The following is a 12705-nucleotide window of genomic DNA, read 5'->3' as shown; positions in this document are numbered from 1 at the left end:
TCTAGTGGTGGTCACTGGTCCTCCTCTCTATCTAGTGGTGGTCACTGGTCCTCCTCTCTATCTAGTGGTGGTCACTGGTCCTCCTCTCTATCTAGTGGTGGTCACTGGTCCTCCTCTCTATCTAGTGGTGGTCACTGGTCCTCCCCTCTATCTAGTGGTGGTCACTGGTCCTCCTCTCTATCTAGTGGTGGTCACTGGTCCTCCTCTCTATCTAGTGGTGGTCACTGGTCCTCCTCTCTATCTAGTGGTGGTCACTGGTCCTCCTCTCTATCTAGTGGTGGTCACTGGTCCTCCTCTCTATCTAGTGGTGGTCACTGGTCCTCCTCTCTATCTAGTGGTGGTCACTGGTCCTCCTCTCTATCTAGTGGTGGTCACTGGTCCTCCTCTCTATCTAGTGGTGGTCACTGGTCCTCCTCTCTATCTAGTGGTGGTCACTGGTCCTCCCCTCTATCTAGTGGTGGTCACTGGTCCTCCTCCCTCTCTATCTAGTGGTGGTCACTGGTCCTCCTCTCTATCTAGTGGTGGTCACTGGTCCTCCTCTCTATCTAGTGGTGGTCACTGGTCCTCCCTCTATCTAGTGGTGGTCACTGGTCCTCCTCTCTATCTAGTGGTGGTCACTGGTCCTCCTCTCTATCTAGTGGTGGTCACTGGTCCTCCTCTCTATCTAGTGGTCGTCACTGGTCCTCCTCTCTATCCAGTGGTTGTCACTGGTCCTCCTCTCTATCTAGTGGTGGTCACTGGTCCTCCTCTCTATCTAGTGTCACTGGTCACTGGTCCTCCCTCTATCTAGTGGTGGTCACTGGTCCTCCTCTCTATCTAGTGGTGGTCACTGGTCCTCCCTCTATCTAGTGGTGGTCACTGGTCCTCCTCTCTATCTAGTGGTGGTCACTGGTCCTCCTCTCTATCTAGTGGTGGTCACTGGTCCTCCTCTCTATCTAGTGGTGGTCACTGGTCCTCCTCTCTATCTAGTGGTGGTCACTGGTCCTCCTCTCTATCTAGTGGTGGTCACTGGTCCTCCCCTCTATCTAGTGGTGGTCACTGGTCCTCCTCTCTATCTAGTGGTGGTCACTGGTCCTCCCTCTATCTAGTGGTGGTCACTGGTCCTCCTCTATCTAGTGGTACTGGTCCTCCTCTCTATCTAGTGGTGGTCACTGGTCCTCCTCTCTATCTAGTGGTGGTCACTGGTCCTCCTCTCTATCTAGTGGTGGTCACTGGTCCTCCTCTCTATCTAGTGGTGGTCACTGGTCCTCCCTCTATCTAGTGGTGGTCACTGGTCCTCCTCTCTATCTAGTGGTGGTCACTGGTCCTCCTCTCTATCTAGTGGTGGTCACTGGTCCTCCCTCTATCTAGTGGTGGTCACTGGTCCTCCTCTCTATCTAGTGGTGGTCACTGGTCCTCCTCTCTATCTAGTGGTGGTCACTGGTCCTCCTCTCTATCTAGTGGTGGTCACTGGTCCTCCTCTCTATCTAGTGGTGGTCACTGGTCCTCCCTCTATCTAGTGGTGGTCACTGGTCCTCCTCTCTATCTAGTGGTGGTCACTGGTCCTCCTCTCTATCTAGTGGTGGTCACTGGTCCTCCCCTCTATCTAGTGGTGGTCACTGGTCCTCCTCTCTATCTAGTGGTGGTCACTGGTCCTCCTCTCTATCTAGTGGTGGTCACTGGTCCTCCTCTCTATCTAGTGGTGGTCACTGGTCCTCCCTCTATCTAGTGGTGGTCACTGGTCCTCCTCTCTATCTAGTGGTGGTCACTGGTCCTCCCCTCTATCTAGTGGTGGTCACTGGTCCTCCTCTCTATCTAGTGGTGGTCACTGGTCCTCCTCTCTATCTAGTGGTGGTCACTGGTCCTCCCTCTATCTAGTGGTGGTCACTGGTCCTCCTCTCTATCTAGTGGTGGTCACTGGTCCTCCTCTCTATCTAGTGGTGGTCACTGGTCCTCCTCTCTATCTAGTGGTGGTCACTGGTCCTCCTCTCTATCTAGTGGTGGTCACTGGTCCTCCTCTCTATCTAGTGGTGGTCACTGGTCCTCCTCTCTATCTAGTGGTGGTCACTGGTCCTCCTCTCTATCTAGTGGTGGTCACTGGTCCTCCTCTCTATCTAGTGGTGGTCACTGGTCCTCCTCTATCTAGTGGTGGTCACTGGTCCTCCTCTCTATCTAGTGGTGGTCACTGGTCCTCCTCTCTATCTAGTGGTGGTCACTGGTCCTCCTCTCTATCTAGTGGTGGTCACTGGTCCTCCTCTCTATCTAGTGGTGGTCACTGGTCCTCCCTCTATCTAGTGGTGGTCACTGGTCCTCCTCTCTATCTAGTGGTGGTCACTGGTCCTCCTCTCTATCTAGTGGTGGTCACTGGTCCTCCCCTCTATCTAGTGGTGGTCACTGGTCCTCCTCTCTATCTAGTGGTGGTCACTGGTCCTCCTCTCTATCTAGTGGTGGTCACTGGTCCTCCTCTCTATCTAGTGGTGGTCACTGGTCCTCCTCTCTATCTAGTGGTGGTCACTGGTCCTCCTCTCTATCTAGTGGTGGTCACTGGTCCTCCCTCTATCTAGTGGTGGTCACTGGTCCTCCTCTCTATCTAGTGGTGGTCACTGGTCCTCCTCTATCTAGTGGTGGTCACTGGTCCTCCTCTCTATCTAGTGGTGGTCACTGGTCCTCCTCTCTATCTAGTGGTGGTCACTGGTCCTCCTCTCTATCTAGTGGTGGTCACTGGTCCTCCTCTCTATCTAGTGGTGGTCACTGGTCCTCCTCTCTATCTAGTGGTGGTCACTGGTCCTCCTCTCTATCTAGTGGTGGTCACTGGTCCTCCCCTCTATCTAGTGGTGGTCACTGGTCCTCCTCTCTATCTAGTGGTGGTCACTGGTCCTCCCTCTATCTAGTGGTGGTCACTGGTCCTCCTCTCTATCTAGTGGTGGTCACTGGTCCTCCTCTCTATCTAGTGGTGGTCACTGGTCCTCCTCTCTATCTAGTGGTGGTCACTGGTCCTCCTCTCTATCTAGTGGTGGTCACTGGTCCTCCTCTCTATCTAGTGGTGGTCACTGGTCCTCCTCTCTATCTAGTGGTGGTCACTGGTCCTCCTCTCTATCTAGTGGTGGTCACTGGTCCTCCTCTCTATCTAGTGGTGGTCACTGGTCCTCCTCTCTATCTAGTGGTGGTCACTGGTCCTCCTCTCTATCTAGTGGTGGTCACTGGTCCTCCCCTCTATCTAGTGGTGGTCACTGGTCCTCCTCTCTATCTAGTGGTGGTCACTGGTCCTCCTCTCTATCTAGTGGTGGTCACTGGTCCTCCTCTCTATCTAGTGGTGGTCACTGGTCCTCCTCTCTATCTAGTGGTGGTCACTGGTCCTCCTCTCTATCTAGTGGTGGTCACTGGTCCTCCTCTCTATCTAGTGGTGGTCACTGGTCCTCCCCTCTATCTAGTGGTGGTCACTGGTCCTCCTCTCTATCTAGTGGTGGTCACTGGTCCTCCCTCTATCTAGTGGTGGTCACTGGTCCTCCTCTCTATCTAGTGGTGGTCACTGGTCCTCCTCTCTATCTAGTGGTGGTCACTGGTCCTCCTCTCTATCTAGTGGTGGTCACTGGTCCTCCTCTCTATCTAGTGGTGGTCACTGGTCCTCCTCTCTATCTAGTGGTGGTCACTGGTCCTCCTCTCTATCTAGTGGTGGTCACTGGTCCTCCTCTCTATCTAGTGGTGGTCACTGGTCCTCCTCTCTATCTAGTGGTGGTCACTGGTCCTCCTCTCTATCTAGTGGTGGTCACTGGTCCTCCCCTCTATCTAGTGGTGGTCACTGGTCCTCCTCTCTATCTAGTGGTGGTCACTGGTCCTCCTCTCTATCTAGTGGTGGTCACTGGTCCTCCCTCTATCTAGTGGTGGTCACTGGTCCTCCTCTCTATCTAGTGGTGGTCACTGGTCCTCCTCTCTATCTAGTGGTGGTCACTGGTCCTCCTCTCTATCTAGTGGTGGTCACTGGTCCTCCTCTCTATCTAGTGGTGGTCACTGGTCCTCCTCTCTATCTAGTGGTGGTCACTGGTCCTCCTCTCTATCTAGTGGTGGTCACTGGTCCTCCTCTCTATCTAGTGGTGGTCACTGGTCCTCCTCTCTATCTAGTGGTGGTCACTGGTCCTCCTCTCTATCTAGTGGTGGTCACTGGTCCTCCTCTCTATCTAGTGGTGGTCACTGGTCCTCCTCTCTATCTAGTGGTGGTCACTGGTCCTCCCTCTATCTAGTGGTGGTCACTGGTCCTCCTCTCTATCTAGTGGTGGTCACTGGTCCTCCTCTCTATCTAGTGGTGGTCACTGGTCCTCCCTCTATCTAGTGGTGGTCACTGGTCCTCCTCTCTATCTAGTGGTGGTCACTGGTCCTCCTCTCTATCTAGTGGTGGTCACTGGTCCTCCTCTCTATCTAGTGGTGGTCACTGGTCCTCCTCTCTATCTAGTGGTGGTCACTGGTCCTCCTCTCTATCTAGTGGTGGTCACTGGTCCTCCTCTCTATCTAGTGGTGGTCACTGGTCCTCCTCTCTATCTAGTGGTGGTCACTGGTCCTCCTCTCTATCTAGTGGTGGTCACTGGTCCTCCTCTCTATCTAGTGGTGGTCACTGGTCCTCCCTCTATCTAGTGGTGGTCACTGGTCCTCCTCTCTATCTAGTGGTGGTCACTGGTCCTCCTCTCTATCTAGTGGTGGTCACTGGTCCTCCTCTCTATCTAGTGGTGGTCACTGGTCCTCCTCTCTATCTAGTGGTGGTCACTGGTCCTCCTCTCTATCTAGTGGTGGTCACTGGTCCTCCTCTCTATCTAGTGGTGGTCACTGGTCCTCCTCTCTATCTAGTGGTGGTCACTGGTCCTCCTCTCTATCTAGTGGTGGTCACTGGTCCTCCTCTCTATCTAGTGGTGGTCACTGGTCCTCCCTCTATCTAGTGGTGGTCACTGGTCCTCCTCTCTATCTAGTGGTGGTCACTGGTCCTCCTCTCTATCTAGTGGTGGTGACTGGTCCTCCTCTCTATCTAGTGGTGGTCACTGGTCCTCCTCTCTATCTAGTGGTGGTCACTGGTCCTCCTCTCTATCTAGTGGTGGTCACTGGTCCTCCTCTCTATCTAGTGGTGGTCACTGGTCCTCCCCTCTATCTAGTGGTGGTCACTGGTCCTCCTCTCTATCTAGTGGTGGTCACTGGTCCTCCTCTCTATCTAGTGGTGGTCACTGGTCCTCCTCTCTATCTAGTGGTGGTCACTGGTCCTCCTCTCTATCTAGTGGTGGTCACTGGTCCTCCACTCTACTAGTGGTGGTCACTGGTCCTCCTCTCTATCTAGTGGTGGTCACTGGTCCTCCTCTCTATCTAGTGGTGGTCACTGGTCCTCCCCTCTATCTAGTGGTGGTCACTGGTCCTCCTCTCTATCTAGTGGTGGTCACTGGTCCTCCCTCTATCTAGTGGTGGTCACTGGTCCTCCTCTCTATCTAGTGGTGGTCACTGGTCCTCCTCTCTATCTAGTGGTGGTCACTGGTCCTCCCTCTATCTAGTGGTGGTCACTGGTCCTCCTCTCTATCTAGTGGTGGTCACTGGTCCTCCTCTCTATCTAGTGGTGGTCACTGGTCCTCCCCTCTAGTAGTGGTGGTCACTGGTCCTCCTCTCTATCTAGTGGTGGTCACTGGTCCTCCTCTCTATCTAGTGGTGGTCACTGGTCCTCCTCTCTATCTAGTGGTGGTCACTGGTCCTCCTCTCTATCTAGTGGTGGTCACTGGTCCTCCTCTCTATCTAGTGGTGGTCACTGGTCCTCCTCTCTATCTAGTGGTGGTCACTGGTCCTCCCCTCTATCTAGTGGTGGTCACTGGTCCTCCTCTCTATCTAGTGGTGGTCACTGGTCCTCCCTCTATCTAGTGGTGGTCACTGGTCCTCCTCTCTATCTAGTGGTGGTCACTGGTCCTCCTCTATCTAGTGGTGGTCACTGGTCCTCCTCTCTATCTAGTGGTGGTCACTGGTCCTCCTCTCTATCTAGTGGTGGTCACTGGTCCTCCTCTCTATCTAGTGGTGGTCACTGGTCCTCCTCTCTATCTAGTGGTGGTCACTGGTCCTCCTCTCTATCTAGTGGTGGTCACTGGTCCTCCCCTCTCTATCTAGTGGTGGTCACTGGTCCTCCTCTCTATCTAGTGGTGGTCACTGGTCCTCCTCTCTATCTAGTGGTGGTCACTGGTCCTCCTCTCTATCTAGTGGTGGTCACTGGTCCTCCTCTCTATCTAGTGGTGGTCACTGGTCCTCCCCTCTCTATCTAGTGGTGGTCACTGGTCCTCCTCTCTATCTAGTGGTGGTCACTGGTCCTCCTCTCTATCTAGTGGTGGTCACTGGTCCTCCTCTCTATCTAGTGGTGGTCACTGGTCCTCCTCTCTATCTAGTGGTGGTCACTGGTCCTCCTCTCTATCTAGTGGTGGTCACTGGTCCTCCTCTCTATCTAGTGGTGGTCACTGGTCCTCCTCTCTATCTAGTGGTGGTCACTGGTCCTCCTCTCTATCTAGTGGTGGTCACTGGTCCTCCTCTCTATCTAGTGGTGGTCACTGGTCCTCCCCTCTATCTAGTGGTGGTCACTGGTCCTCCTCTCTATCTAGTGGTGGTCACTGGTCCTCCTCTCTATCTAGTGGTGGTCACTGGTCCTCCTCTCTATCTAGTGGTGGTCACTGGTCCTCCTCTCTATCTAGTGGTGGTCACTGGTCCTCCCTCTATCTAGTGGTGGTCACTGGTCCTCCTCTCTATCTAGTGGTGGTCACTGGTCCTCCTCTCTATCTAGTGGTGGTCACTGGTCCTCCCTCTATCTAGTGGTGGTCACTGGTCCTCCTCTCTATCTAGTGGTGGTCACTGGTCCTCCCCTCTATCTAGTGGTGGTCACTGGTCCTCCTCTCTATCTAGTGGTGGTCACTGGTCCTCCTCTCTATCTAGTGGTGGTCACTGGTCCTCCCTCTATCTAGTGGTGGTCACTGGTCCTCCTCTCTATCTAGTGGTGGTCACTGGTCCTCCTCTATCTAGTGGTGGTCACTGGTCCTCCTCTCTATCTAGTGGTGGTCACTGGTCCTCCTCTCTATCTAGTGGTGGTCACTGGTCCTCCTCTCTATCTAGTGGTGGTCACTGGTCCTCCTCTCTATCTAGTGGTGGTCACTGGTCCTCCCCTCTATCTAGTGGTGGTCACTGGTCCTCCTCTCTATCTAGTGGTGGTCACTGGTCCTCCCTCTATCTAGTGGTGGTCACTGGTCCTCCTCTCTATCTAGTGGTGGTCACTGGTCCTCCTCTCTATCTAGTGGTGGTCACTGGTCCTCCTCTCTATCTAGTGGTGGTCACTGGTCCTCCTCTCTATCTAGTGGTGGTCACTGGTCCTCCCTCTATCTAGTGGTGGTCACTGGTCCTCCTCTCTATCTAGTGGTGGTCACTGGTCCTCCCTCTCTATCTAGTGGTGGTCACTGGTCCTCCTCTCTATCTAGTGGTGGTCACTGGTCCTCCTCTCTATCTAGTGGTGGTCACTGGTCCTCCCTCTATCTAGTGGTGGTCACTGGTCCTCCTCTCTATCTAGTGGTGGTCACTGGTCCTCCCCTCTATCTAGTGGTGGTCACTGGTCCTCCTCTCTATCTAGTGGTGGTCACTGGTCCTCCCTCTCTATCTAGTGGTGGTCACTGGTCCTCCTCTCTATCTAGTGGTGGTCACTGGTCCTCCCTCTATCTAGTGGTGGTCACTGGTCCTCCTCTCTATCTAGTGGTGGTCACTGGTCCTCCTCTCTATCTAGTGGTGGTCACTGGTCCTCCTCTCTATCTAGTGGTGGTCACTGGTCCTCCTCTCTATCTAGTGGTGGTCACTGGTCCTCCTCTCTATCTAGTGGTGGTCACTGGTCCTCCTCTCTATCTAGTGGTGGTCACTGGTCCTCCTCTCTATCTAGTGGTGGTCACTGGTCCTCCTCTCTATCTAGTGGTGGTCACTGGTCCTCCTCTCTATCTAGTGGTGGTCACTGGTCCTCCTCTCTATCTAGTGGTGGTCACTGGTCCTCCTCTCTATCTAGTGGTGGTCACTGGTCCTCCTCTCTATCTAGTGGTGGTCACTGGTCCTCCTCTCTATCTAGTGGTGGTCACTGGTCCTCCTCTCTATCTAGTGGTGGTCACTGGTCCTCCTCTCTATCTAGTGGTGGTCACTGGTCCTCCTCCCTCTATCTAGTGGTGGTCACTGGTCCTCCTCTCTATCTAGTGGTGGTCACTGGTCCTCCCCTCTATCTAGTGGTGGTCACTGGTCCTCCCCTCTATCTAGTGGTGGTCACTGGTCCTCCTCTCTATCTAGTGGTGGTCACTGGTCCTCCTCTCTATCTAGTGGTGGTCACTGGTCCTCCTCTCTATCTAGTGGTGGTCACTGGTCCTCCTCTCTATCTAGTGGTGGTCACTGGTCCTCCTCTCTATCTAGTGGTGGTCACTGGTCCTCCTCTCTATCTAGTGGTGGTCACTGGTCCTCCTCTCTATCTAGTGGTGGTCACTGGTCCTCCTCTCTATCTAGTGGTGGTCACTGGTCCTCCCCTCTATCTAGTGGTGGTCACTGGTCCTCCTCTCTATCTAGTGGTGGTGGTCACTGGTCCTCCCCTCTATCTAGTGGTGGTCACTGGTCCTCCCCTCTATCTAGTGGTGGTCACTGGTCCTCCTCTCTATCTAGTGGTGGTCACTGGTCCTCCCCTCTATCTAGTGGTGGTCACTGGTCCTCCTCTCTATCTAGTGGTGGTCACTGGTCCTCCTCTCTATCTAGTGGTGGTCACTGGTCCTCCTCTCTATCTAGTGGTGGTCACTGGTCCTCCCTCTATCTAGTGGTGGTCACTGGTCCTCCTCTCTATCTAGTGGTGGTCACTGGTCCTCCTCTCTATCTAGTGGTGGTCACTGGTCCTCCTCTCTATCTAGTGGTGGTCACTGGTCCTCCTCTCTCATCTAGTGGTGGTCACTGGTCCTCCTCTCTATCTAGTGGTGGTCACTGGTCCTCCTCTCTATCTAGTGGTGGTCACTGGTCCTCCTCTCTATCTAGTGGTGGTCACTGGTCCTCCTCTCTATCTAGTGGTGGTCACTGGTCCTCCTCTCTATCTAGTGGTGGTCACTGGTCCTCCTCTCTATCTAGTGGTGGTCACTGGTCCTCCTCTCTATCTAGTGGTGGTCACTGGTCCTCCTCTCTATCTAGTGGTGGTCACTGGTCCTCCTCTCTATCTAGTGGTGGTCACTGGTCCTCCTCTCTATCTAGTAGTGGTGGTCATCTAGTGGTGGTCACTGGTCCTCCTCTCTATCTAGTGGTGGTCACTGGTCCTCCTCTCTATCTAGTGGTGGTCACTGGTCCTCCTCTCTATCTAGTGGTGGTCACTGGTCCTCCTCTCTATCTAGTGGTGGTCACTGGTCCTCCTCTCTATCTAGTGGTGGTCACTGGTCCTCCTCTCTATCTAGTGGTGGTCACTGGTCCTCCTCTCTATCTAGTGGTGGTCACTGGTCCTCCTCTCTATCTAGTGGTGGTCACTGGTCCTCCTCTCTATCTAGTGGTGGTCACTGGTCCTCCCTCTATCTAGTGGTGGTCACTGGTCCTCCTCTCTATCTAGTGGTGGTCACTGGTCCTCCTCTCTATCTAGTGGTGGTCACTGGTCCTCCCTCTATCTAGTGGTGGTCACTGGTCCTCCTCTCTATCTAGTGGTGGTCATCTGGTCCTCCCTCTCTATCTAGTGGTGGTCACTGGTCCTCCTCTCTATCTAGTGGTGGTCACTGGTCCTCCCCTCTATCTAGTGGTGGTCACTGGTCCTCCTCTCTATCTAGTGGTGGTCACTGGTCCTCCTCTCTATCTAGTGGTGGTCACTGGTCCTCCTCTCTATCTAGTGGTGGTCACTGGTCCTCCTCTCTATCTAGTGGTGGTCACTGGTCCTCCTCTCTATCTAGTGGTGGTCACTGGTCCTCCTCTCTATCTAGTGGTGGTCACTGGTCCTCCCTCTATCTAGTGGTGGTCACTGGTCCTCCTCTCTATCTAGTGGTGGTCACTGGTCCTCCCTCTATCTAGTGGTGGTCACTGGTCCTCCTCTCTATCTAGTGGTGGTCACTGGTCCTCCTCTCTATCTAGTGGTGGTCACTGGTCCTCCTCTCTATCTAGTGGTGGTCACTGGTCCTCCTCTCTATCTAGTGGTGGTCACTGGTCCTCCTCTCTATCTAGTGGTGGTCACTGGTCCTCCTCTCTATCTAGTGGTGGTCACTGGTCCTCCCTCTATCTAGTGGTGGTCACTGGTCCTCCTCTCTATCTAGTGGTGGTCACTGGTCCTCCCTCTATCTAGTGGTGGTCACTGGTCCTCCTCTCTATCTAGTGGTGGTCACTGGTCCTCCTCTCTATCTAGTGGTGGTCACTGGTCCTCCTCTCTATCTAGTGGTGGTCACTGGTCCTCCTCTCTATCTAGTGGTGGTCACTGGTCCTCCTCTCTATCTAGTGGTGGTCACTGGTCCTCCTCTCTATCTAGTGGTGGTCACTGGTCCTCCTCTCTATCTAGTGGTGGTCACTGGTCCTCCTCTCTATCTAGTGGTGGTCACTGGTCCTCCTCTCTATCTAGTGGTGGTCACTGGTCCTCCCCTCTATCTAGTGGTGGTCACTGGTCCTCCTCTCTATCTAGTGGTGGTCACTGGTCCTCCTCTCTATCTAGTGGTGGTGGTCACTGGTCCTCCTCTCTATCTAGTGGTGGTCACTGGTCCTCCTCTCTATCTAGTGGTGGTCACTGGTCCTCCCTCTCTATCTAGTGGTGGTCACTGGTCCTCCTGGTCTCTATCTAGTGGTGGTCACTGGTCCTCCCTCTATCTAGTGGTGGTCACTGGTCCTCCTCTCTATCTAGTGGTGGTCACTGGTCCTCCTCTCTATCTAGTGGTGGTCACTGGTCCTCCTCTATCTAGTGGTGGTCACTGGTCCTCCTCTCTATCTAGTGGTGGTCACTGGTCCTCCTCTCTATCTAGTGGTGGTCACTGGTCCTCCTCTCTATCTAGTGGTGGTCACTGGTCCTCCTCTCTATCTAGTGGTGGTCACTGGTCCTCCTCTCTATCTAGTGGTGGTCACTGGTCCTCCCTCTATCTAGTGGTGGTCACTGGTCCTCCTCTCTATCTAGTGGTGGTCACTGGTCCTCCCTCTATCTAGTGGTGGTCACTGGTCCTCCTCTCTATCTAGTGGTGGTCACTGGTCCTCCTCTCTATCTAGTGGTGGTCACTGGTCCTCCTCTCTATCTAGTGGTGGTCACTGGTCCTCCCCTCTATCTAGTGGTGGTCACTGGTCCTCCTCTCTATCTAGTGGTGGTCACTGGTCCTCCTCTCTATCTAGTGGTGGTCACTGGTCCTCCTCTCTATCTAGTGGTGGTCACTGGTCCTCCTCTCTATCTAGTGGTGGTCACTGGTCCTCCCTCTATCTAGTGGTGGTCACTGGTCCTCCTCTCTATCTAGTGGTGGTCACTGGTCCTCCTCTCTATCTAGTGGTGGTCACTGGTCCTCCTCTCTATCTAGTGGTGGTCACTGGTCCTCCTCTCTATCTAGTGGTGGTCACTGGTCCTCCTCTCTATCTAGTGGTGGTCACTGGTCCTCCTCTCTATCTAGTGGTGGTCACTGGTCCTCCTCTCTATCTAGTGGTGGTCACTGGTCCTCCTCTCTATCTAGTGGTGGTCACTGGTCCTCCTCTCTATCTAGTGGTCGTCACTGGTCCTCCTCTCTATCCAGTGGTTGTCACTGGTCCTCCTCTCTATCTAGTGGTGGTCACTGGTCCTCCTCTCTATCTAGTGCTGGTCACTGGTCCTCCCCTCTATCTAGTGGTGGTCACTGGTCCTCCTCTCTATCTAGTGGTGGTCACTGGTCCTCCCCTCTATCTAGTGGTGGTCACTGGTCCTCCTCTCTATCTAGTGGTGGTCACTGGTCCTCCTCTCTATCTAGTGGTGGTCACTGGTCCTCCTCTCTATCTAGTGGTGGTCACTGGTCCTCCTCTCTATCTAGTGGTGGTCACTGGTCCTCCTCTCTATCTAGTGGTGGTCACTGGTCCTCCTCTCTATCTAGTGGTGGTCACTGGGTCCTGGTCCTCCTCTCTATCTAGTGGTGGTCACTGGTCCTCCCCTCTATCTAGTGGTGGTCACTGGTCCTCCTCTCTATCTAGTGGTGGTCACTGGTCCTCCTCTCTATCTAGTGGTGGTCACTGGTCCTCCTCTCTATCTAGTGGTGGTCACTGGTCCTCCTCTCTATCTAGTGGTGGTCACTGGTCCTCCTCTCTATCTAGTGGTGGTCACTGGTCCTCCCTCTATCTAGTGGTGGTCACTGGTCCTCCTCTCTATCTAGTGGTGGTCACTGGTCCTCCTCTCTATCTAGTGGTGGTCACTGGTCCTCCTCTCTATCTAGTGGTGGTCACTGGTCCTCCTCTCTATCTAGTGGTGGTCACTGGTCCTCCTCTCTATCTAGTGGTGGTCACTGGTCATCTAGTGGTGGTCCTCCTCTCTATCTAGTGGTGGTCACTGGTCCTCCTCTCTATCTAGTGGTGGTCACTGGTCCTCCCCTCTATCTAGTGGTGGTCACTGGTCCTCCTCTCTATCTAGTGGTGGTCACTGGTCCTCCCTCTATCTAGTGGTGGTCACTGGTCCTCCTCTCTATCTAGTGGTGGTCACTGGTCCTCCTCTCTATCTAGTGGTGGTCACTGGTCCTCCCCTCTATCTAGTGGTGGTCACTGGTCCTCCCTCTATCTAGTGGT

This window comes from Oncorhynchus nerka, linkage group LG13 (assembly GCF_034236695.1).
Source record: "Oncorhynchus nerka isolate Pitt River linkage group LG13, Oner_Uvic_2.0, whole genome shotgun sequence".
Taxonomy (NCBI): domain Eukaryota; kingdom Metazoa; phylum Chordata; class Actinopteri; order Salmoniformes; family Salmonidae; genus Oncorhynchus; species Oncorhynchus nerka.
Note: the sequence above shows the minus strand (reverse complement) of the source record.